We start from the raw sequence: 26,598 nt of genomic DNA, 5'->3' as shown, positions 1-26,598 counted from the left end.
GTCCCATTCCTGAGGGTGGGCATTAGGGATGGGAGATGTAGGTGCCCAGGGGTTGGAATCTGATTCTGTGAACGGATTCATCAAGTGATCAATCGGAGACAACTTCTGCCTCTATTTGGAGAGGTGACAGAAAACTCAGACTCAAGAGTCCAAAGGGCCTGGCCTTACACTCCTGGTGTCTGCAGGAATGAGCATATGACTCCCAGCAGGCCGCTCAACGTTTGGCTTCAGCTTGCTCCTCGGTAAATGGAGAAATTCGGTGAAGCTGTGAGAAGTGAATGAGATTGCGTAAAGTGCCCAGCCGTGCACCAGGCAGATGGGGTTCTCAACGAATGGCCGTTCCTGACCGTCTCATTACTGTTGATGCTAGTGCTGGAGCTGACGCTGATGACGACAAGGATAAAGGTCATGTCCTCCAGACATCTCGTGCCAAGTCTCAGGGGAAGGAGGTGAGCTGACAGGTCCCTGGCATCTGCTGTTTTGTATTTTCTCCATAAGGCAGACAGTGAGGCCATCTTTGGTCGGTGGGGGCTCGAGGGGTATGGATAGGGCTTGAAGACAGTGGAGCTGGGAGAGCAGAGGGAGCTGAACAGGTACCAGGTCCCTTTCTTGGTGTCACTGGAGAGCTAGAGTTACTGTGGCATCACCTAAGATGATTGCTCTTTCCAGGCTGTTCCTCACATGTGCTACCCTGGCCCAGACCAACGACACTCCGCCCTCTGTCCTTCAAATGGCTCAGACATCCCTGGTGGCCTGGAAATCCACCTGGTTGTGACCCAGCCACTCTACTATGGAGACCGGGAGGCAAGATTTCTGTGACTCAAGAAGCTGAACATTCAGGTCCCTAAGTTTGAACATCAAGGTGTGTTCTCTCTAGGTGGGTCCCCAAGGCAGGACCTATTGGTCATGGATATAAAAGAGGGAGGGAGGTGGGAGAGCCAATACCTCTAAATCACCACCCAGTTGCTCCCTCTTGGAAAGGAAAAAGGAAAAATCTAACACCACCACCCAGTGTTGGCACCTAAGAGGCCACTGTGCTTCATGGTATGAAATCAGAAGTCTGGAGATCTGAGTTTGAATGTCTGCCTCTCCAGGACCTGGGTGACCTAGGGCAAGTCACTCCCAGCCAAACATCACCCTCTTCGTGCTTGAAGGAAGTAATGGTCCCAGCTAAAATCCATCTCACTAGGTTGTAGCAAAGACCCAATGAGATAAAGGGTATGCAGGACCTTCGAGAGGCCTAAGTGCTAGGAGAGCACTTGCTTTATCAATAGCCGGTCTGTTCTCTCTGACAGTTACTGAAGGAGGAGAAAGAAGCCCATTAGAGAGAACTTCTCCCCTCCCAGCAGCCAAGCATACAGGAAAAACTACGATAATGATAATGAAGAGGGTGAGGGTGGTAACGAAGAACCAGGGGTGACTGAATAGAACTATCAGGATTTTTCAGAAGCAAGTAATTGACTGAAAATGGCTTAAACAGTAGGACAATTTAAAATCTCATGCAACTATTGTGTAGCGCACAAAGAGGGTGGGTTTCAGGCCCAGTATGATCCAGGACTCAACAATACCACCTAAAATCAGTGAATTTCCCCTCTTCCCACTCCACCATCCTCACTGTGTGTGGGCTTTGTGCTCCCTGCCCTCCATAGGGACTCAAGACGGTGTCTGCAGTTCTAAGCTTCATGTCCAGGACATTGTAGGGGCAGAAACGGAGGAAGTGCAGGAAACAATGTAGGAAAAAGAAAAAGGGTCACCTCTTCCTGTGTCCCCTTCTTAAGAAGGACACTTTTACCAAGAGGAACTCCAGAACTTTCTCCTAACCGGACGCTTGTTCACTAGCAAGGGGAAAAGAAGTGCCTCTGCTGGGAATACAATGCTGTCCAAGACAACAGACACCAGTTACATGCGACTACCTTTAAAATTGAAATATAATTCATACGCCATTCAATCACCCTTTAAAAATGTTTAATATATCCACAGTGCTGTGCAATGATCGCTACTAATTCCAGAGTATTTTCATCATCCCAGAAAGAAACCCTGCACTCATTCCCTCCTCCTCTTAGCTTTTGCCAACCTAATCTACTTTCTGTCTCTGTGGGTTTGGGTCTTCTGGACATTTCAGATCAATGGAATCATATAATATGTGGTCTTTCCTATCTGGGTTTTTTTTTTTTAATAACTGGGCAGAAGGTTTCATCCATACCCCAATCCTTTTTGTGGCTGATCGATATTCCATTGTGTGGATATACCATGATTTCACTGTGTTGCATTTATGAGTCAAAGGACAGTTGGGCTGTTGCTATTGGGGGGCTACTATGAATAACGCTCCTGTGAACATTCACGCACAAGTGTTTGTGTGAAGTGTGTTTTCAGTTCTCTTGGGTGCAGCCCTGGGAGCAGAACTGCTGGGTCACGTGACCTCTACGTTTAACTCTTGGAGGAGCTGTTTGTCCAAAGGGTCATAGATCACCGGACATTCCCGCCAGCAATGTAGGAGGGGCTTAATCTCTCCATATCTTTGCTGCCACTTACTGGTCTTTTTGTATCATTTAGTTTAATCATTAATGATTCGCTTATCATCAAATCATTAACATTATTTCATTATTACCAGCATGTCTCTTTTAAATTTTAAGTTGATATTAATTAGACTTAAATAAAATCTTAAATTCAGCTTCTCAGTGGGACTAGCCCCATTCCAAGTACCCCCTAGCCACATGGGACAGCTGGCTAGTATTCCACATTGCGAAGCACAGAGCACCGGTCTCATCTCGGGAACTTCTGTCGGATTAACCCTGGTAAAGGCCAGTCAGCATTCTCCCACTGGAGCCTGAGATCAGGTCAACTTCCTCTACTGCGTGATTTCTGGGTCTTACGAAGGAGGAAATGAATGGCAGGCAGCAACCAATTATCTTCCTTAGCAACATTTTACAGAGGCTTTCATAGTGTATTATTCTTAAAAATTCTTCCTACACATCTTTCCCTAATATCATTCTTATAATCATGCATTATTTGTCATTTTTTGCAGTCGAAATTGGAGCTCAAAGAAATGCAGTGTCTTGGAGAAGGTCATAATTTATAAGTGGAAGGACCTGGAAGAGAGCTTCTCTTGGCTTCATATCTCATACAAATGGCCACTGTTGTGGAGGTAAAGACTTTGGTTTAGGAAAAATGTACGTCATTCTGGTCTTTCCCACTCCAACTCCCACCTCACCGGTCCTCATCACAGAGCTAGCAGATTGCATTCCTAAGAACTCTCTGAAAGGGGTCTAGCATTCTGCAGGGACAGAACTAAGGAATGTGAGCCTGGATCACTCAGCTCCAAACTCATTTATCCGCCTAAAGACCCACTCACTCAAAAACTGGCCCTAGGAGACAACAAGAAGGCACACTAGAAAGCCCGGTATCCCCTGCTCCCATGGGAATATCAAACCAACAACTCCAGACTGATTAAATAACTTCAGAGGAGCCCTAGACCAAAGAGTGAGGACAACCAAGTGAACACCCAATCAAAACAAATAAATCAATAAGCAAGCCAACTCAAACTGGGAGGAAATTTCAAGCAATTTTTCCTCACTCTTGGCCCATACCCTCCCCCATACAGCAAGGTGCAGTCTGGAGGCAGGGGCCCAATTCCAGTTTCTCTCACTCACGCCAGAAATAAGAATGGAAATTGTGTGCGACATCCACGCCTGCCTGGGGGCTGCCCTCGGGACGGTTTTCTATCTTACCAGACCTGAGTTCACCCAGGAATGGTGGAGAACTGTGGATCTTCGGTTAAACAATGCAGACGGCAGCAGCGGGTGTCACAGTGCATGAAAACTGGAGGGGGACTGCAGACCCATGGACGCCTTGGAGAAAGAAATTGTAATCAGAGGAGAAAGGAGGAACTACTGGTCATGGCATTGTTATAAAAGAGGGAGGGAGGTGGGAAATAAATAAATAAATATATCTATTTTATATATATATGCATATACATATATATATATAATAGATTAGAACAGAACATCTAAAGCCCTGAGAAGGAACTAAGGTAAAACATTTTAGAAAATTAAAGTATTTAATCAATGTGGATGGAACTGGAGGGAATTATGCTAAGTGAAATAAGTCAATCAGAGAAAGACCATGATCATATGGTTTCGCTCATGCGGCATATAGGGAACAGTGCAGAGGATCATGGGGGAGGGAGGGAAAACCACGGGAAGAACTCCGAGAGGGAGGAGACAGACCACGAGAGACACGAGAGACACGGAGGGTTGCTGGAGGGGAGGTGGATGGCGGGAAGGGGTAACCAGGTGATGGGCATTGAGGAGGGCATGTGATGTGATGAACACTCGACGGTATACCCAACTGATGAACTACTGAACTCTACAGCTGAAACAAATGATGTACTATAAGTTGGCTGATTGAATTTAAATAAAAACAAAAAGCAAACAAACAAAAAGCCATCTTGCTGTGTAATTAAAATACAACCTCAAATCGGTTCTTTTATCCTTCACAGAGAACTGTGTGTACTAACAGTAACAAAAATTTATTGAGCATTTAAAAAAAATAAAGCATTTGAAAGCAGCCAGGGGAAAATCGGGGAGTCAGGGGGAAGGAAGAACACACAAACCCAGACAAAACACATGCCCAGGAAAAAATCTGAGAACAATTTAAGCCATCACCACAGGCTGATCTCAAGGGTCAGGAAACCACTAATTAGTAAATATCTTCCATGCCAGTGTTCACAGACTGGGAAAGAAAACCTTTTCAAATGCCAAATTTGAGCAAAAGACCACAAAACTTAAAAAAAAGCAAACAAAAGAAAACAAAACCAAAAACAACAGGAAAAAAAAAAAAAACATGGAAATATGGCCCACTCAAAGGAAAAAAATCAATATCCGGGGGAACCTGGCCGGGGCAGTTAGTAGAGCAAGTGACTCTTGATCGCAGGGTTCTGAGTTCAAGTCCCACACTGGGTATACAGTCTGCTTAAAATTTTCATAAAAATCTTAACAATGAAATATCCAAAAATAGTATCAGAAGACATACATGAATACATGCATCAGACTCACTTCACCAAGACTTTTAAACCACCATCTTAACTCTGTTTATATACCGAGACCATTCATGGCTCGAGTGCAAGAATGTTTAAACACGTGAAACCCAATCACTGTGACACGGCATCATAATACATGGAGGGGGGGAGCTACGGGATCCTTTTAACTGATGCAGAGAAAAATTTTGAAAAAATTCTTTTCCATGATAAAAGCACATAAACTAGGAACAGAAGCAGACAACCTCCATACAATCGAGCCCATCTAAGAAGCACTCATAGCCAGCATCACACTCTGGCGGAGGACTGAAGCTGTTCCTCTCAGATCAGGCACCAACAAGAATGCCACTGCACCGCCTCTACCACGCACGGGGCTGGAAGCCCTGGTCAGGGCCATCCTGCAGCAAAAAGAAGTAAAATAAGCCAAACTGGAAGGGAGGAAGTAAAACGACCTCTCTTCACTAAGAACATGGTCTTATATATAGAAAACGCTAAAAAAAAAAAAAAAGGCGCAGGAAACACCCACGTCTGGGAGCAATCAAGGAATTGCGCCAGGCCGCAGACACAGAAGTCACACACAATGATCGGCTGCAGTTTCGTGCGCGAAGAAGGAACGATCTTAAAAGGAAACCGGGAAAACAACTTTGCGTGAACCATCAGAAGCACTGAAATAGGGAGGAGCAGCCGGCGGAGCAGCGGACACCGAAATCCCATCCGGGGCCCCGGGTTCAGCCCCCGCACACCGTCCCGCCTCCGCACACCGACGACTCAACGGCTGACGGCAGCGAAGGGAAGCGGCCGTCCTGGGAACCGAAAATGACCGCTTTCTGGCAGGTAGGACGTGGGGAGCGGGGACTCCCAAGCGACGAGACGGTCAACTGCGGGTGGGGGCGGGGGTGCGGGTGGGGGCGGCGGGGGCGGGGGTGGGGGGGGGGGGGGGGGGGGGGGGGGGGGGGGGGGGGGGGGGGGGGGGGGGGGGGGGGGGGGGGGGGGGGGGGGGGGGGGGGGGGGGGGGGGGGGGGGGGGGGGGGGGGGGGGGGGGGGGGGCGGGGGGGGGGGGGGGGGGGGGGGGGGGGGGGGGGGGGGGGGGGGGGGGGGGGGGGGGGGGGGGGGGGGGGGGGGGGGGGGGGGGGGGGGGGGGGGGGGGGGGGGGGGGGGCGGGTGCGGGGGGGGTGCGGGGGGGGGTGGGGGTGCGGGTGGGGGTGGGTGGGGGGGGGGGTGGGGGTGTGGGTGGGTGGGGGGGGGGGGGGCGGGGGGGGGTGGGGGGGGGGGGCGGGGAGCGGGGCGGGGCGGCCAGCGAGCAGCGAGCAGCGGGGCCGCGGCGCACAAGCTCGGAATCTCGGTCAGTCGGCTCCGCGGAGGCCCGACGCCCCAGAGCCAGGCGAGGACGGAGCCCGGCAGGGACGTGCGGTCTCGGGTCCCTCGGGGTCCCAGAAAGACCGGGGGCGTCTGAGCGCGGCAGAGCTCGCAGGCGGCAGAGCGGGGCAGCCGGCCGCAGAGCCGGACCGAGGAGGGGCTCTCGGCCCGGGGTGGCGGTCCCCGGCGGGCCACTGCGCTTCGAACAGGGCCTCACAAGCGGCCGACGCGGGAGACTCACCTTCCTCCTCGGGCAGCAGCGGCCCAGGACCCCGCGGCAGGATTCTGCTGGGTTTGGAGACTCTAAGCGGGGCCGAGCGCCAGAGATGAAAACGCTCGGTCACAGACTGGGTGAGCTCGGACGGCGGCCGGAGACCAAGGAGGCAGGAGGGAGCGACGGCTTTTCCCCGAGGGCGCCCTGAGGAGCGGGGCCCCAGCTCTGGGCTCCCACGGGCCGGACACTGGGAGGCCGCCATCTTTATTCCCGTGGCTCTACGGAAAGCGCGCAGGGACACTGGGAGGCCGCCATCTTTATTCCCGTGGCTCTACGGAAAGCGCGCAAGGACACTGGGAGGCCGCCATCTTTATTCCCGTGGCTCTACGGAAAGCGCGCAGGGAACAAAAGCTCCCCAGAGCGAAGGGAGCAGATGACTTAGCCCGGCCCCTGGCAAGGCCGGTGCGATTCTGCCTCAGGCAAAGACCATTTGAGAATCACAGCAACAGGCCCCTCCCCCAGAAGATGAACAAAAAACACCCAGCAAAGACCAATTTTACCAATCACTGAGGAAAGCAAAACCCCTGTGCTAGGGGACTGCCCCTCACAGTCACGAGAATTCATGGCTTTTTTCCCCGTGATACTTTACTCTTTCAAAGTTAAATTTTTCTAATTTTATGTCTTCTTATTCTATTTTTTAAAAATTTTTCCTGTCTCCTATTTTAACATTTTTAACTATTTTATCTTATAAGTAGTTTTTTAAAATCTTTTAAAATTTTCATTGCTATACTCATATCTTATCCCTCCATTGTATTTAACCTTATTTTTTATATACATATAGGGTTTTTTTTTTTCTTTAAAATTTTGGGATACAATTTCCTCTAATAGATCAAAATATACCCTAAATCTAGTGCATGACTTTCTCCTAGTCTCCAGTCTAATCACATTCTTTCCTCTTTTTCCTTTTCTTTTTTCAACCAACTTCTTATGTTACCAATTCCTTTTTTAGAATCTTTTTTAATGTTCATCTTTACAGTCATATTCCCATCCCTTCATCACGTTTATCCTTATTTGTGTGTGTGTGTGTGTGTGTGTGTGTGTGTCTCGTTGCTACCCTTTTAGTATTTCGTTCTCTCATTCATCTGTTCTTACCTGGATAAAATGACAAGGCAGAAAAACTCACCACACAAAAAAGAATAAGAGGCAGTACCGACGGCTAAGGACCTAACCAATACGGACATTAGTAATACGTCAGAACTAGAGTTCAGAATGAAGATTATCAAGGTGCTAGCTGGGCTCAAGAAAAGCACAGAGGATATTAGAGAATCCCTTTCTGGAGAAGTAAAATCCCTTTTGAGAGAAATAAAAGAACTAAAATCTAACCAAGTTTAAATTTAAAAAGCTATTAATGAGGTCCAATAAAAAATGGAGGCTCTTACTGCTAGGATAAATGAGGCAGAGAGAGAATTAGTGATATAGAAGACCAAAGGATGGAGAATAAAGAAGCTGAGCAAAAGAGAGACAAACAACTACTGGAACATGAGGGGAGAATTCGAGAGCTAAGTGATATCATAAAACAAAAAAAATTAGAATAATTGGGATCCCAGAAGAAGAAAGAGAGGGGCAGAAGGTATATTGGAGCAAATTATACTAGAGAATTTCCCTAATTTGGTGAGGGGAACAAGCCTCAAAATCTAGCAGGCACAGAGGACACTCCTCAAAATGAATAAAAATAGGTCCACACCCTGTCATCTAAGAGTAAAACTTAAACGCCTCAGTGACAAAGAGAAAATCCTGAAGACAGATCAGGACAATAAGTCTGTAACACACAATGATAGAAATATTAGACTGGCAGAAGACCTAGCCACACAGACCTGGCAGGCCAGAAAGGACTGGCATGATATATTCAGAACACTAAATGAGAAAAATATTCAGCCAAGAATACTATATCCAGCTAGGCTGTCGTTGAAAATAGAAGGAGAGATAAAAAGCTTCCAGGACAAACAAAAACTAAAAGAATTTCCAAACACCAAACCAACCCTCCAGGAAATATTGAACGGGGTTCCTCTAAGCAATGAGAGAGCCTAAAAGTAACAGACCAGAAAGGAACAGAGACAATATACAGTAACAGTCCCCTTACAGACAATACAATGGCACTAAATTCATATCTTTCAATTGTTCGCCTGAAAGTAAATGGGCTAAATGCCCCAATCAAAATCAAAAGCTTCTGCACAGCAAAGGAAACAGTCAAAAAAACTAAGAGGCAACCCACGGCATGGGAGAAGATATTTGCAAATGACAGTACAGACAAAAGGTTGATATCCAGGATCTATAATGAACTCCTCAAACTCAACACACACGAAACAGGCAAACATATCAAAAAATGGGCAGAAGATATGAACAGACACTTCTCCAATCAAGACATACAAATGGCTATCAGACACATGAAAAAATGTTCATCATCATTAGCCCTCAGGGAGATTCAAATTAAAACCATATTGAGATATCATCTTACACCAGTTAGAATGGCCAAAATTAGCAAGACAGGAAACAACATGTGTTGGAGAGGATGTGGAGAAAGGGGAACCCTCTTACACTGTTGGTGGGAATGCAAGTTGGTGCAGCCTCTTTGGAGAACAGTGTGGAGATTCCTCAAGAAATTAAAAATAGAACTTCCCTATGACCCTGCAATTGCGCTCCTGGGTATTTACCCCAAAGATACAGATGTCGTGAAAAGAAGGGCCATCTGTACCCCAATGTTTATAGCAGCAATGGCCACGGTCGCCAAACTATGGAAAGAACCAAGATGCCCTTCAATGGATGAATGGATAAGGAAGATGTGGTCCATATACATGATGGAGTATTATGCCTCCATCAGAAAGGATGAATACCCAGCTTTTGTAGCAACATGGACGGGACTGGAAGAGATTATGCTGAGTGAAATAAGTCAAGCAGAGAGAGTCAATTATCATATGGTTTCACTTATTTGTTGAGCATAACAAATAGCATGGAGGACATGTGGAGTTAGAGAGAAGAAGGGAGTTGGGGTAAATTGGAAGGGGAGGTGAATCATGAGAGACTATGGTTCTGAAAAACAATCTGAGGGGATTGAAGTGGCGGGGGGGTGGGAGGTTGGGGAACCAGGTGGTGGGTATTATAGAGGGCACAGATTGCATGGAGCACTGGGTGTGGTGAAAAAATAATGAATACTGTTTTTCTGAAAATAAATAAATTGAAAACATTTTTTAAAAGTTTAAAAACATAAAAAAAATCAATGTACAGAAACCAGTTGCATTTCTATACACCAACAACAAGATAGAAGAAAGAGAAATTAAGGAGTTGATCCCATTGATAATTGCACTCAAAACCATAAGATATCTAGGAATAAGCATAACTAAAGAGGAAAAGAGTCTGTACTCAGGAAACTATAAAGTACTTATGAAAGAAATTGAGGAAGACACAAAGAAATGGAAAAATGTTCCAAGCTCATGGATTGAAAGAACTAATATTGTGAAAATGTCTATGTTACCTAAAGCAATCTACGGATTTAGTGCAATTCCTATATACACTTTTGCTATTGTAATAAATTGGAATATTATTTTTCTTTTTAAGAAAAAGAATAAAATAGAAGTTAAAAAGTTAAAAGAATAAAATAAATTTAACCAAGAAGGCAACAGTTTTGAAAACTGCAAGATGCTGAAGGAAGTTCAAGAGGACACAAATAAATGGAAAGACATCCCATGTTCATGGATTGGAAGATTTAATGTTATTAAGATGTCAATAACATCCAAAGTAATCTACATACTCTGCATCCCAGCAACATTTTTTGCAGATATAGAAAAATCTATTCTAAAGTTTGTATAGGTTTGCAAGTGATCCCAAATAGCCAAAGCATCTTGAAAAAGATGTGTGTGGAAGTCTCACACTCCCTGATTTCAAACTCACCACAAATTCACAGTAATCAAAACACTGTGGTACTAGCAGGATGAGAGACATATAGACCAATGGATTGATTAGAATAGAGATCCCAGAAATAAACTCTCACATATATAAGGCCAAATGATTTCAACAAGTGTACTCTTTTCAGTAAATGTTTAGCAAAGAGAAAACTAGATATCCATATTTTAAAAACAAAGAACTTGGTCCCTTATTTACACCATATGCAAAAATTAACTAAAAGTGGATCAAAAACCTAAACGCAAGGGCTGAAATCCTAAAATTCTTACCAGAAAGCATAGGGGGAAATCTTCATGACATAAGATTTGACAATGACTTCTTAGCTATGACAGCAAACGCACAGGCAGTAAAAGAAAAAAATAGGTAAATTGAACTTTATCAGAAGTTAACATTTTGTGCATCAAACAGCCGTATCATGAGTGAAAACACAACTCATGGGATGGCAGAAAAGATTGTGCACATTACATATTTGAGAAGGGATTGATTTCCAGACCATATGAAGAAGTATAGCTCAAGAACATCAGAAACAAAACAATAAACAATCCATCAAAAATTGGGCAAAGGACTTGAAATAGACGTTCTCCAGATAAGATACACAAACCGTTCACAAGCACATGGAAAGGTGCCCAACATCATTAAAAAATGTAAATAAAAACCACCAAAAGATAACAGCTCACACCCGTTAGCATGGCCACGATCAAAGAATAAGAGAAGAACAAGTTAGTGCGGATGTGGGGAAATTGAAAGCCTGGAGCATTGCTGGTCAGGATGCAAAGTGGTGCAGCCACTGCGGGAAATGGTGCAATGATCCTCCAAAAAACTAAACCTAGAATGACCAGATGGTCTAGCAATTCTGCTTCTTGGCATGTACCCGAAAGAATCGAGAGCAAGACTATGAGCAGATATTCCTACGTCCACGTTCATAGCCACGTTATTCACCGTATCCAAAAAGGTGGAAGTATTCGTTGAACACAACGTGGTATATCCTTCCAGGGGAGTATTCAGCTGAAGAAGGCAGGAAACTGACACAGTGCTATGATGGAGACAGAGGTCAGGCTGAGGGAGGATTCCCCATTTTGGACGGGTGGTCCGGGGAAGGCTTCCCTGCAAAGCTATTTGATGGAGACCTGAAGACAGGGCAAGAACGAACCATGGGGCCCTACGCAGGGAAACCATCTTGGTGGAGGGGACAGCAAGGGCCATGCTATGGGGGCAAGAGTTTGCAGGCATGTTTGAAAAACACTAAGGAGCCTGGTACGGCTGGAACTAGAGCGTGGGAGCAAAGCAGCAGAGGACGGGGCTGGACGTGCTGGGCCAGGCAGGCTGAGGTGAGGACTGGGCTTCTACCCAGAGTGAAAGGGGGAGCCGCAGAGGTTCTGGGAAAAGCACAGGGGAGATCTGGCTCAGGCTTACCCAGAATTCCTCTGGCTTCTCACCAGACCACGCTACTGATCAGAAACGGAAAACCCAAGCAGGGGGCTGACTTGTACAAAATCACACAGGATATGGGAAGCCACTGGATAAGCCACAGGAAGATGAGCCAGAAGTCTCCCTGCTCTGAATGCCAGAGCAGCCCTGAGCCCTTCAGGGCTGGGTGCCAAGGTCTGCCCCCAGATTTCCCACTGTTGCACTCAGTGTTTTAAAAGAAGTGTTAGTTGTACTCTCTCCCACCCCGAACCTCCCCTTCAGGGGAAACACACAGCCACCTCATCTCAGAGACCACCCGTCTCCTGCCTCTGATGGTGGGACACCCTAGCGCAAACCAGCTCTTCGGAGACGCGAATACATTGGAATGCACCTGTTGGACAAGTTTGGGTAGGGAACCGGAAGTCGGCTTCAGCCCTTCACTTGGGTAAGGATGAGAAAAGATGGCGTGTTTGAGCATACGCACACACCAGGGTGCACAAACACAATCTGGGCTCTATCCCTCCTCCCCACCAGCCCGGGCAATCTCTCCACCCAACTGGGAGAAACTGGCACTTGGGCTACCCTGAGGGGGCAGTACGAGGCACGTCATTCAATAAGCTGGACTCCGCCACCTGCTCCTGATCCAGGTTGTCGGCTCCTTTACTAATCTCAGCCCGCTCATCCCATGAAATTGAGGTTGAAAATGCCTGCATGTTTATTTTATAACTGGGTGTCTATACCTCCTTAATCCCCTTCCCCTACTTCACCCATCCACCTCTGGTCTGGCAACGCCCAGTTTGTTGTCTAGTTTATTTGTTTGTTCATTTGTTTCTTTTTTAGAATCCACATATAAGTGTAATGCTATGGTGTTTTTCAGGCTCTGTCTGATTTATTTTGTTTGGCAGGTCTTCTAAGTCCACTTGTGTCATAGCAGATAGCGCGATCTCATTCTTTTTCACGGCTGAGTAATATTCCATTGTATATCTCTACGTATTCCATTATCTGTCTATCTACCTCTTCATTTATCTATAGATAGAGATACCACATCTTCTTTGTCCATTCATCTATCAGGGGATACCTGGGCTGCATAGCATAGGGAATATAGTCAATAATACTGTCGTAACATTATAAGGTGAAAGATGGTAATGACACTAATTGTGGTGAGCACTAAGTAACGTGTAGAATTGTCAAATCAGTATGTGGTTCACCTGAAACTAATATAACATTGTACGTCAACTGTATTTTAGTAATAAATTTTTTAAAAAGTCCTACCCCTCAAAAGATAGATAGATAGATAGATAGGTAAGAAGTAGCCTCATAAGACTGTTGTGGGGATTTCACGATGTAAGTGAAGGTTCTGGAAGCAATGCCTGGTCTCCAGCAGTCCCTCATGGCCACAGTAAAATCTCTTTCAGGTCCCCTGTGTAGATTGCAGGGGCCTTCCTACCCCTCAGCTCTTCCTCACCCATGCACCCCCCACATGGACTACCTGATATCTGAATATGACTGTCTCTGGAAAACAATATTCAGAGATATTGTTTCCTTATATTTCCTCTTTTCTCTCCCCCAACTTTCAAGCAGAACGAGGCAGGAACAAAACCAAAGCTTCCCTGCTTTGGAAACCCCTCTGTCTTCTGCATTCAATGAAATTACAGCCTTTAGAAAATGGGATTCATGGGCAAGGTCAAAGTGAGAAATAGGAAAGACCAGGATTTCTCCCAGATCGAGAGAGAGGTAGTAAAAGCAGAGATCTGTGGATCCTGGAGCATGCATGACCTGATGCCTACTTCCTGACAACAGACAGCAAAATCCAAGTAAGGAAGGTCTGCATAGTATGTCAGGGGGAAACCAGATTGGAAATTTATAAGAGTCCCATGCCTAGCTTGACCACTGAGAGCCACCAGACCCCAAGGGGTCACTCAGGCAGAGATGGTGAACTCCCCATCATCAATCATCCACATGATTGATGAAGAAGCAGACAGCCTGCTAAAAGATCAGTGGGCTTTCCCCAAATTCCTTGACACCATGTAAGACCCCAGAACATGAATGACATAAGACCCCAACCTTCTGAATCAGTTAGGAGTAATGTTCAAATGGGAGGGCTCAAACTGAGAAATTAAATTGAGTTAAGACAAAAAAGGAGTTCGATCTCATGTGCATTTGAGTTTGTGGATTGAGATTCACACCTGCTGCAGGATTAGATCCTATGGCTTCCTGTTGCCCTAGAAAATCACACGTCCCCACCATCATGGAAGTCCCTCCACAGTCTGGCTTCTATTCCCTCCCAAGAGCTGCCAGCTACACTCAATGACTTAGAGCTCCCAGAGGCTCGTGCCATGCGCTCTCCCACGTCCATGCCTTTGTTTTATCCTTTGCCCGGAACACCCTTACACACTGAGGTCCCCCTGACGCTTCCTACCGTCTTCTGAAAATCAGCTTGAAAATGAGACCCACCCATGATCCAGGAAGAATTAGGGAACCCCCGCCTTGCTGTTCCTACGGCATTAATGTCACTGTCGTCTCGTACGCCGGAGTGTGCTGTGATTGTTGACGCAGTCATCTCCACCCCTTGGGCGCAGAAATAAAGTGCTTAGCATTCTTGCACCCCCAGCATCTGGCACAGGGCCTGGCACCCGATGCACACATGGTCAAATGAAGGACTCGATGAGTAAAACAAATGCTGTCTCTGTGAGTGCCTCAATATCCCCGTTTGTCGAGCTGGGAAAGCAGAACAGACAGTAACTCTGACATCCTGTGACCCCGCGAATCTGCGTCCGGTTGATCGAGGCCTTAGCAGGGTTGGAAATAGACTGTTATTAGCTCTCATGAGTCAGGGGAAAGGGTCGGGGATACAAGAGGGGACATATCCATACTCACCTTCTTCAGGTGGGGCCCTTACCACAAAGCGGAGTTACTAACTCATGGAACTTAAAAGTTCAAAGCTTCTGGGCTGGTTGAAGGCAGAACTTAGTGCAGGGGCTCAAATGGCAAAGCCAGGACCCTGATTTCTCCAGCCGTCAGCTCACTTTCTGGATGCTACTTAAATTCTTAGTCAAGTTCTGGCTTTGGCGGGGCAAGACGGCAGCCCGAACTCCTAGCTGCCTGCCCCACCTTGCTCAAAACAGTGGGAGAGCGTCATCAACACCCCCAGTAGCTCTTATTGACTATAACTGGTCTAACCTGGCTCTGGTCCCCATCCCGGAGTCAGTTGCGAAGGACACGCAACGGGACTGGCAAAGGCGTGGGTCATGTGACTCGTCCCATGCTGTGGAACGTAGAGCCACCATGCTGCCTAGGGACAGAAGATGAGGTGTGGCTCCCAGTGGAACTCGGAATCTGTTGGTGCGGAACGGGGATGCTACGTAGACAGCCAGGTCTCTCAACTCTCACTCTGGTCCCTGAGCTCTTCTCGGCCCGGACGTAGATAACAGAAATCCCGTCTCCTTAGCAGTTTGGGAATTAACCCGGCTGCTCCAAATACATCCCCAAGGACGGAGGCAACACTGGGAGCTTCCAGAATCTCAAGCTTTTCTGATTGATCTCTGCACCCTCCTCCCCCCATCTGTCGTGTTACATCCTGTTCTGGAATCAAGCCAGGAGGAGTTTCCGGAGCACCTCCGTGCTACCCCCCATCTCACAGTGGCTTAATCTGATCTCCCATGTCTGAATATCTGTCTGCCCAGAATGGACCAATCACCTAGAATAACTGGGCTGCCCCCAGCTCACTCAGAGACCACCTTCTGGATGTACCTCAATGCCTAGCCCAGATGACCTTTGGACATTAGATGTTGGCTGGTGGTCGCCACGCTGCAAGTCCGTCGAAAGCAGATTCATTTGTCCTAAACAAGCCCCAGTAATTCCTACTGCCTCCTTCTCCTGGCCAGTTGAGCCTGGCTTCCCCTGGCCAGCTGCAGATCCAATGGGACATCCTCTCAACAACATTCATCCACTCAACAGCATGGCTTACGTGCCTTCCGGGTGCCAACTGCCGTGCCAAGGGGTGGGAAGACAGCACGGGACGAGTCTGATGCGGTCCCCGCTTCCCAAGAATTTTTCAGTTTAGAGAGGGAAGTGGATGTTTACCAAACAACTATGCAAATGATTGTTAATTTCAGCTGTGCCACGAACTCAAAAAGAAGGGTATGGGCTGCTCTAAGAACACATCATTTGGTTTAAAAGATCTCCCAGAGGAAATTTTACTGAAGCTGGAACCATAAGGTTAAGTAAGACTTAGCCAGGCAAAGAGCAGGAAGAGGGGGGAGACAGAAGCAGCAGCTGGTTGGTACAAAGGTCCTGAGGTGACGGAGAGCACAGCCGCCCTGTGAGCCAGGAGAAAAGCACCAGGCTGGAAGGCGCACTTCAGTCAGTTTCTTCCAGAAATGTAAAATTTTAAAAATTTCTACATCGCCTTTCATTAGAAATGGGAAATCTCTCTAAAGCAGCCAAGACTGAGTGGTTGTTGGGTTTTGTTGTTTTTTTTTTTTTCACCCTTTCTTTCTTACTCTCAGACAATTCAGACTTCAAACAGCCATTCCCCACACTGCCTCGGGGCACCTAACCTGGAGCATCCCTGAAAGTCTGCCAATTACAGCAGTCCCCTTCTTAATTCCTCCACCGATAGGGCTCCTCTAAGAAGCAGCGGGGCGCCGAAGGGGACTGAGAAGTTAACAGCACACTCTCTTCTGGGCGCTGCCCACATCTTGAGTCCCCGGGTGTGATCTTGCTGCTCCCCAGCACTTAATAATGCAGTTATCTGAGCATCTTTCCCACTGAAGGAGGAAGGGGAAAAAAAAAAAAAAAAGGTTCTGCAACACACACACACACACACACACACACACACACACACACGCACGCACGCGCTGCCACTCAAACTCTCTCCAAACATGCTGTCACAGGGGCTCTGTCCCTCTCTCGGCTGATGCGATTTGAACACTGTCACAGCACCAGCCAGATCCCCTGCCCTGCTTGGCTGCCTCGGCGACCTCCATTATTTATGACGGGGCGTGAAATTGATTGTGGTTGAAAGATCCACACTGGAATCAAATGAACTCTTCAATTATTGCTGCACAAATAAATCTCTGTTTCCAGGGTTCCCCTAGGGAGCAGGCATCTAACCCCGGGTTCAAGGTAATAGATATTTCTGGCTGGCAAAGTCCAGGTGACTCTATTGTAATGATTGTCAAGTGATAAGATTCCCAGGGTCAAGCGATTCGTTCTCTCCCTCTTGGCGCTCCCCCCCCCCTCCTTTTAACAATTCCAAAGGAAGCATATTCCAACAGTCTTCCCATTGTGTGCCTCCATGGCCTCTCCCCGGCTGCTGGGTGCATGACAGATCTTTCCAAGCTGCAGGCTCTGGTCATTTCCAACCCTTTTCACAGGAAATATGCAGTGAGTGTTAATGGGGCTATAGAAAGATTAATGGAGCTTTCAGGGTGTTCGGGCTTGGCTGGTATTTCTTCCACGGAAAGCCATAGGCTCGGGAAAATTTAATGATGAGACTTAACCCAGTAAGACAACAAAAAGACAACCTCCACCCATCTTGGGCTTAATCTTATTTTCCTTCCTGATAAAGCAGGGCCTTCCCGGTAAGGGGAGAAAAGCAGAGAACCCAAAGACTGAAGGCTTATTGTGGCCCATCAAATGTGGAGCTGAATACCTTCACAAACCTCAGGTATCAAAAATCGGTGATCACGGGCTACATTTGGCCCACAGAGGCATTCTGGTGGGTACGCCCAGTGTTTTAGGAAAATAAGAATTGGTCCGTTTCACATGCGCAATCTGGCTTTCCTGGAAAAGACCCGTCCAGACTAGACCACACCTGGATCTCGCCTGGCCCAGTGGGCAGGACCAAAGGGGTATTGCCCCCTGTAGGTGGCCAAGGGCAAACACCCTCCCATAAGCCTTAGTCCCTGACTGGCCCCGGTTCATTCATTCTCCTGCCTGGACACGGTGAACATCCGAATATGCAAGGTCTGACATGTCCCACCTCCCTGCCTGTTCATCACAGCCTCGCCTTGGTAGCTGTGACCACGTGCTCGCCCAGCACAGAAAAGACCGAGGTGACTCTGTCTTGGTTGTATATAGACCTCATGACAGCGTCTGGCTTTATGAAACCAGGACAGACAATGACTCAAGCCTAGCCAAAAAAGAAACATAAGATAACATAACAATAATAATTTTTTAAACTCCTTATTTTTTCATTTTCATTGTAACATTTTATAACGCCCTCCCAATTTCAACCTCTCATGTCACCTTCATGGACTAGACTGGGCTACTGGCAGAGGCCAGGAGAAGCCCGGGAAGGAAACAGTCTATGAGACTTTGGGCACCTGCATGCGGGCCACGGGCCCAGGGGACTAAGCAAGTTATCTGGGGAGAAGGGAGAGACAAGGCCGTCCCCTGATCGTCTCCCTTCAATTCAGGGTTTGGTCCTCACCACTCACCTCCAGAAACCTCACCATCTTCTTGTAGAATCTTAATGTTTCATGCTAGGTGGTGTCTCGTACCCACGGAGGAAAAGTCAAGTCTCTGGCTATGTCCAGGTGATCTTGAGGTCTTATGACCAAAGGTTTCTCTTGCACCCCTTCCTGTGTTGACGGCCAATCGAGTTGACTAAGAACCGTGTCACACAAGACCACGTGGTTTACTGCTGCCTCGATGTCATGCCACACCTCTGTTCCAGGAGCACAAAACATGATGAAATCAGGTCAGTTTACATTTCTGAAGTAAATGTACCATGAAGCCATGTATTGGATCCTTAAACACAATTTAAGTTGGCTAGGGTGAAGCAGACAGAGCAGGGGGTCACTCTGAGCCCCCAGGGCCCTGAAGCAACCTTGCATGGGCAGTGGACACAGAATGGCCCCTTTCCTACTTCTTGGTCTTGGTTACCTATATTTCCAGGAAGCCCTGGTTGAGCTCGTAGCTTGCCAAGGCTATCTATGAACACAGTTCTTTCGCCACCTTCCCTTGTCTCTCTCTTAGGACCTCAAAGCCATTTTAAAAGGCCAGGAGGAGAAAAGCTACCATATCCCACATCTACATTGGGATACCCCCAAATCTCCAGTCAAGCCCAGAACCACCCACGGGCATTACTGCAGACACCAATAAGTTACCTATCTCCAAACAATGAGACATAGAACCCCAAGGGTACCTTCATGATGGAAAGCAATCCTCTTTCCTTTGCTTCCCTATGATTTGGCTAAAGTTTATCGAGTACAGTTGGCCCAGAAACAACATGGGTTTGAAAGCGCGGGTCCAATTACATGTAGGTTTTTTTTTTTCAACAAATATACCGACAGTGCTATGAATGTATTTTCTCTTCCTTATGAGTTTTGCTTAATAACACTTTTTCCTCTCTAGCTTCCTTTATTGTAAGAATATAGTATGGAACATATATAACATATAAAACACATGTTAATCAACTGTTTATGTTATCAGTAAAGCTTCTGGTCAGCTGCAGGCTATTATTAGTTAGGTTTGGGGGAGAGTCAGAAGTGATAGTGTGCGTTTTTAACTGGGCAGGGGGTTGGCGTCCCTAACCCCCATGTTGTTCAAGGAGCGACCATATATGGGTTCATATTCTATGGCTCTCTCTTCCAAACAGAGACATTCCCAGCCCAGTTCCTACCCTGCCAGCCCCAAGTCATCACAAATGTGGATGGACAGCAAAAAGGGAAACCCTTCCACGGACTCTCCAACCTTTCTTATGCCTCATTCTCCCTCTCCTCCCCCCAACGGCTTATGAGGATATATTTTTTTAAGATTTTATTTATTTACTTGACAGACAGAGATCACAAACAGGCAGAGAGGCAGGCAGGGAAGCAGGCTCCCCACTGAGCAGAGAGCCCGAAGCAGAGCTCGATCTTAGGACCCTGGGATCATGACCTGAGTTGAAGGCAGAGGCTTAACCCACTGAGCCATCCAGGTGCCCCTACGTATGAGGATATTAACACCTGTTCAGAACGCTCTTAATTATATTTATTTATGCTTTTTTTTTTTCTGGAACTGGGTGATTTCTTACACCATCTACCACACTTCAACAGATACTCACCAATTTCTACTCTGTAACATCCTGTAAGACAGATGCCTACACTGCCTCTGTGACCGTGGGCAAGTTACTCAACCTCTCTGTGCTTAATGACCTCCTGTGTAAAACGGGTATTAAAATAGTAACTCTATCAGAAGGTGGTTATGAGTATTAAATACATTACCAGAACAGTGCTGAGCATACCTATAGGCACAGAGAAGTGTTTTTTTATCATCTTGCCCTGCACAAGTTTCCAGGCAAGCGAGGAAGAAGAGGTGAGATGCAGGGAACCTGGGAGAGCCTGAGGAGGCACCCCCCAACCCAGGCTTAAGGGGAGAGCTGCAGATCTAGGAAGGGATCCCCATGGAGCTGACACCCAAGTCAAATCCTTAAAAGTGAACGGGAATTAGTCTGGGGGGGTAGAGCTGAGAAGGGCATCCCTGGCAGAGGGAACAACCTCTGCAAAGGCAGAGACTGAAAGAGGCATGGAGCTTGGGAGGGCAGTCATTTCCTATGTCACCTTGACTGACCCCAGGGTGCCCAGGTCAAGCACTACTTCTAGGCATGTCTGTGGGGGTGTTCCTGGGTAAGACCGGCATTTGAATCAGTGTCTCGGTAAAGCAGAGGGTTCACCCCATGTAGGTGGGGAGGAGCCAATCCACGGAATAAACAAAAGGCGGAGGAAGGAGGAACTGTCCCTTTTTTCCTGCCTTACTGTGGAAGGGGGACATCCCCATCTCATCTGCTCCTGCCCTTGGACTGGGATTTACACCACTAGCTCCCCCAGTTCTCGAGCTTTCTGACTCGGGCTGAATTATACTACCAGTTTTCCTGGGTTCCCAGCTTGCAGATGACAGATTGTGGGATGTCTCAATTTCTATAAAAACCCATGAGCCGATTCCACCTATGAAATCTCTCTCTCCCTCTCTTCCTCCAGATAAAACGTAGGTAGACGGATGGATGACTGATAGACAGATACATAGATGGAGATGTAGACAGATGATAGATGGATGAAGATACATAAATAAATGTAGAGACGGGTGCCTGGGTGGCTCAGTGGGTTGGGCCGCTGCCTTCAGGTCAGGTCATGATCCCAGGGTCCTGGAATCGAGTCCCGCATAGGGCTCTCTGCTCAGCAGGGAGCCTGCTTCCCCCTCCCTTTCTCTCTGCCTGCCTCTCTGCCTACTTGTGATCTCTGTCTGTCAAATAAATAAATAAAATCTTTAAAAAAAAAATGGATAGAGAGCCAGATGATAGATGGATAGATTGATATAAAAATCCCATTGGTCTGTATCTCTGGAGAACCCTGACTAATACAAACATCTGAACAAGGACCGCAATGGCTGCCATTTTGACCTCAAACTTGCTAATTAAGTTCTTTCCCGCTTATCTCTTAATTCCCATAAAAGACCCCACAGGCAAAGCATCCCATGATGGGAATGGACACTACCCCCCCAAAGCAGTGAGGACCCTCCTGAGCCAGCAAGACCCTGCCCACAATTGACCCTGAGACAGTAATAATTTGACCTTCGCTGCCTACCTGCACTACCCTCCTACCTTTGTATCACATGCTCCTTATACAAACTGGAAGGACTCCTAGCACTTTGGAGACAAGTCTTCGGGATGCCAGTCCACCGTGTTCCCCTGTGCTGGCCGCATGGAAATAAACCCCCTTTCTCATTTCCCACCCCTCGGCTCTCTGCCTTTGGACTCTGTCAGTGGTGAGTGGCCAGGCCTGGTCTGTGTGGGACGCCCGGAGCCAGCCGTTCCTGCATCCCTTCACCCTGTCTAGAGATCAACTAGAATTACAAAGTGCAGCCGGACAGAGTATAGCTCCCCATAGCGCAGGAGAGAAGAGTCTGGAGATCCTGCCAGGGCTGGATAGTGAACGCCTGGTGTTCCCACGCTACACAGCTTGGCTCTTCTCCTGAGGGCAAGAGGAGCTTTGGGAGGAATCTGAGCTAGTGTATGACCTGCCTATAGTGTGAAGAGGCTGGAAGGAAACATGCTGGGAGGCAGGGGAGGCCAGGCGTCAAGCTGGACCAGCTCCCAGGTGGAGGTGACAAGGACTGAGTGATGCAGAGGTGGAGACACTGACTTGCTCTCCTGCCTTAGAAGCATTTCTACAGTCCTAGCAGCTTTGACTCTCGAGAAAATATTCCCTTGCAGTTCCCCTCTTGCAGTGCAGAAACACTGGGGAAGGGCCTGAGGTTGAAGCAGGGAAGATCAGAGGTTCAGAATCCCCACCTGTGACTATACATATATCAACGCCAGCTTTGCAGATGGGGAAACTGAGGCACAGGCCAATAGAGTGACTTGCCGGAGCTCCCCTGCTTATGCAAGCGAGGGACTCGGAGGAGAAATGCCTGGTTATCGGTTACTGCTCAAGGGTCAGCATTGAATGAAGGTGGTTCCACAGTCTTCAAGCCTCGCGACCATCCCATGAGGTCTTAACAGTGTTTCTTGACCACGGACGGAAAGGTTGAGGTCGCGAGCCTGGGTGATCTCAGTGTGGAGACCAGCCATATCCTAACATTCAGGCTTGTAGCCAGGGTCCATCATCCAACATCCAGCATGTATCAGAATGCCACAGGTTTTGCACCTGTGAACCCACCTAATCCCTCCCCCTCACCCCAAAAACCTAAGGAAAGAAAACCAAATGCAAAGAGGATAGACAGGTTGCTACTCTGAAGGTGCCGAGGGTGGGACACGAACCCAGGCCGTCGGACACCAGAGCCCGTACTTCTCGTGGCTCTGCTGGTCGACTTTCACATGGTGGTGGAAGCAGCGGGGCGTGAGGGCTGACCCACGGTCCTGCGCGGGGTTTCCCAGTTGTGCAGGCCCGGGACATCATTACCAACTTCACCAGCATGGTTTTGGACAGCCAGCCCCAAGGGGTGGGCTTGGGGTACCGGGCGCCTCCCCAGAAGACCCCAAAGAGCATTTAGAGTTCCAATGAGGGAGCCGGAGATGCCAGCCCAGTTCGGAAATGCCTGCTGGGTGTGCGAGGGCCAAAGTTAAAGGTAACGTGTCCTAGACTATAGATATGGAGCCTGACAGCCTGCCGGTGAGAGGATTGGCGCTGGACCCCCAGCACCGGGCCCCCTCCCTATTCTACAAGCCTGTTTCATTCATTCACCTGCACAGTTCCAAGCCCTAGTTAGTCGGCCACAGGGGTGTGCCAGTTATCACGCTGTTAACCACTATTTCTGGTTTTCTCCTTCCAAGGACTGAGTACAGTGAACTTGCCGAACTCTTTCAACTTCAGTGGGGCCAAGTGATTTGTCCAATGGAACGTGAACAGGAGTGACTCCTGACTTCTGGGCAGCAGGGTTTGAGACCGAGGGTGAAATCGCCACATCTCCCCGTCCCCTTCCCTGGTGAGTGGCCACTGCCCAGGCTGCTGTGGAGAGAGCTCCATCAATCAGCCAGGATATCGGAGCAAGCAATGACATGGGGCCCGGCCCCAACTTGACCCCCACCAGACCCATAGTGGGAGCAAGAATTCAACCCCTGTCGTCATGAGCCACCTCATAAGGGTTCAAGTTGGCCTGTGACCAGCAGCCCAGCCCAGCCTGTCCTGATGGATATAGAGGATAGGAGGAAAGGCGTACAAGATGGCCCTGCCCTCAAGGTAATCACAGTCCAGTGGATGGGAAAATGAGTATACAAATACCAGCCACCCCACTCAGACCTCAGAAGATCGGTCTCAATTACTATACACTCCTGCACCAAAGCCCTTGCTCACTCACGTGACACCCGCCGCCATGGGGAGCTGGCCCGGAGGGGACATGGAGATGGGAGTGTAGTTTTCTGATGAGAAGAACAGGCTCTCCTCCAAACGCGGCTTCCTGAAAGGCCCATTGCGAGGATGTGTGGCCCATCTGGAAAATTCATTATTCTCTAGCCGAGTGATATGGCCCTATTTATCCCGGAGTCAAGAATCGCCCTGTGGGCAGCTGTGTAAACTCCAAGGGAAATGGGATATCGATTTGCAATCTCTTAGATACACACACACACACACACACACACACACACACAGCCTCCTTCAAAGCAGTGTTTGTCACCACCGCTTTCTTATTTTTATATTTTTCTTCTGCTTTGGAGCCATGTTTTCTCCCAACTAGCTGGATAGAGGGAGCAGTAGTTTCTTCCTTCCAGCTAGGTAATATCCCCTTTTTTTGAGCGTCACCGCAGAGGTTGAGCCCATAGTTCTTATTCACCGACTTACAGGCACTCCTGGGTCCCAGCCCCAGAGATTCTGAGCAGCTATCAAGGCGCTGGTGCCTGGGAATCTGCATTTCGGCAAAACCACACAGGTCACGCTGGTGCAGGTGGTGGGTGGGCCAGACGGAAGAAGGGCTGGTTCTGACGCTGCCACAGGAAGACACTGCATATTCCTGACTCCGGTGGCTGCCAACAGCCTGAAGACGTCCCTTGGCTCCCCTCAGCCCCACGGGCAAAACTCTGCCCAGATCCCCCACCAACTCTCTGGAGGGCCACCAGGTAGGCTCCTAAGTGGTCTCCCTATCTCTAGTTCCCCATCCCCAGTCCATGTCTCCACCACAGCCCCACATCCAACATGGCGCCCCAGCCGCCAAGCCTCCCTGGGAGCCATGTTGCCTGCCGCATGCCTTAATTGAGCAGTTATGCTAAGCAGGCATAACACTGAGCACTTCGCATCTGATGTCCTGTCTGGTCTCCACAAATCGCCACGATATAAGGGCTACTTTTAGCCTCCCTCAAGGGAGACAGAACTAAGAAGCAGGTAGTTTCAACAACAGACCTTCCCTTGACATTTGCAAGAGGAGGCCTTAAGCCGCAAACCCACACAACACCCCCCCTTTCCATCATGGCTCCATCTCACGCCTGAAGGGGCTTCATCTTGCACGTGTCTGCACACCCCAGCTTGCACATCAAAGCTTCCTCCATGTTTCCCCAAAACTGCAGCCCCTTGGCCGCTGCTCTACAGTGAGAAAGGGCACACCAGCAGCATGGTGCCTCCTTAGGGGGTAGCCTCAGCAAAGGGGGTCATGCAGGCTTTCAGAGTAGGTCAGAGGATGCTTGGACAAGAATCATGGGTGGAATGGCCTAGAATAAGGCAGCTTGGGTTCTGGACCCCACTGACTCCTCACCCCATGCAGAGGGCACAGCCAGAGGAGGGCCACAGCAGGCCTTCCACGATGCTCTCTGCCAGGACTAAGGGCACTGCTGAGAAAGTGTCACAATGGCAGGGTGACGACAGAAGCCCAGCCTGACTCCAAGGCCTGTGACCTCAACTAACATTCCACCCTTCCTCTTCCGCCCACATTCAGACTGCTCAACATGGAATATGCAGTTTGGCCTGGGCTGCTCCGGGCAGCTTCCTACCTGGACCCTCCCTCCTCCACAGACAAAACCCCCTTCTCTGCGTCAGACCCAAGCTATGATTTGCCAATTCTGAGCATGCCATGCTCTCTCATCTCCCTCTGGCTCGATGGGCTCCAGTGCATACGTTTGCAATGTCTTCTCTTTGTTTTTCACCTAGATAGCTTTTATTTACCTACAGCTTAGATCAAATGTCCTCTGCAAAGCATTCCCCAGTTCCTCCCCTGCCACCCTGGGGCAGGATTTTTAACCCCTCTCTTAGGGCCACACAAAACACACATTACACTCTTGATGAAACTGAGCCCCTCAATAACCACAGAAGCCGGCACAGAGTCTGGAACATTCTGTGCTGGGTAAACGTTGCTTATAAGAACCAGGCTAACCCTGGTGACAAATCACTCTTCCTTGCTTCCAAAACCCAAAGAGTTTTCAAGAGATTAAAAACCTATCTTGTGTGGAAAACTGGAAAGCGTATATACCCTAAGCAGAAAAAGATGTTCATCATTAGCAAAAAAAAGGATAGAGTACATTTATTTGATGTGAGAAAAATGTTAAGTGGACACAGCATATTACAGATCAAAAGAGAATGTTCACATTTAAAAAACTGTACACCTAAAATATATATTAAATATACATTTGGCATATAGTAATAATATTATAATAATTATATAATTATAACAATAATAATATTATTAAGAGTCATTCTCCTCAGCATGCAGGAGATTCATTAATGTCTTGCTTTAATGAACAGTTCGATTGTTTTGTATTAAGAATATTTATTTTAGGGGCGCCTGGGTGGCTCAGTGGGTTAATGCCTCTGCCTTCGGCTCAGGTCATGATCCCAGGGTCCTGGGATCGAGCCCCACATCGGGCTCTCTGCTTAGCGGGGAGCCTGCTTCCTCCTCTCTCTCTCTGCCTGCCTCTCTGCCTACTTGTGATCTCTGTCTGTCAAATAAATAAATAAATCTTAAAAAAAAAAAAGAATATTTATTTTATGTTTTAAGAATAAAGGTATATTCTTGGGGCACCTGGGTGGCTCAGTCGGTTAAGTGTCCGCCTTCAGCTCAGGTCATGATCTCTGGGTCCTGGGATCGAGCCCCGCATTGGGCTCTCTGCTCTGCAGGGATCCTGCTTCTCCTTCTCTTTTTCTCTCTCTCCCTTTGCCCCTCCCGCCTGCTTATTCTCTCTCTCAAATAAATAAAATCTTTAAAAAATATATAAAAAATAAAAGCA

At 48.0% G+C, this 26,598-nt stretch overlaps 1 long non-coding RNA gene across 1 annotated transcript in view; it reads right to left on the bottom strand.

Moving 5' to 3' along the window:
- LOC101673369 overlaps positions 1–25,178 on the bottom strand; it is a 92,682-nt gene extending 67,504 nt beyond the window's left edge. Inside the window, exons 1-2 of the long non-coding RNA XR_006604502.1 lie at positions 25,134–25,178; positions 18,413–18,642 (exon numbers count right to left, since the gene is read on the bottom strand). This is a non-coding gene — a long non-coding RNA (uncharacterized LOC101673369). The remainder of the gene's footprint in view (positions 1–18,412; positions 18,643–25,133) is intronic.
- Between the last annotated feature and the right edge of the window lie 1,420 nt (positions 25,179–26,598).

This window comes from Mustela putorius, unplaced genomic scaffold, assembly GCF_011764305.1.
Source record: "Mustela putorius furo isolate JIRA1106 unplaced genomic scaffold, ASM1176430v1.1 tig00004039_pilon_pilon_pilon, whole genome shotgun sequence".
Taxonomy (NCBI): domain Eukaryota; kingdom Metazoa; phylum Chordata; class Mammalia; order Carnivora; family Mustelidae; genus Mustela; species Mustela putorius.
This window is presented reverse-complemented; position numbering and strand designations above follow the sequence as displayed.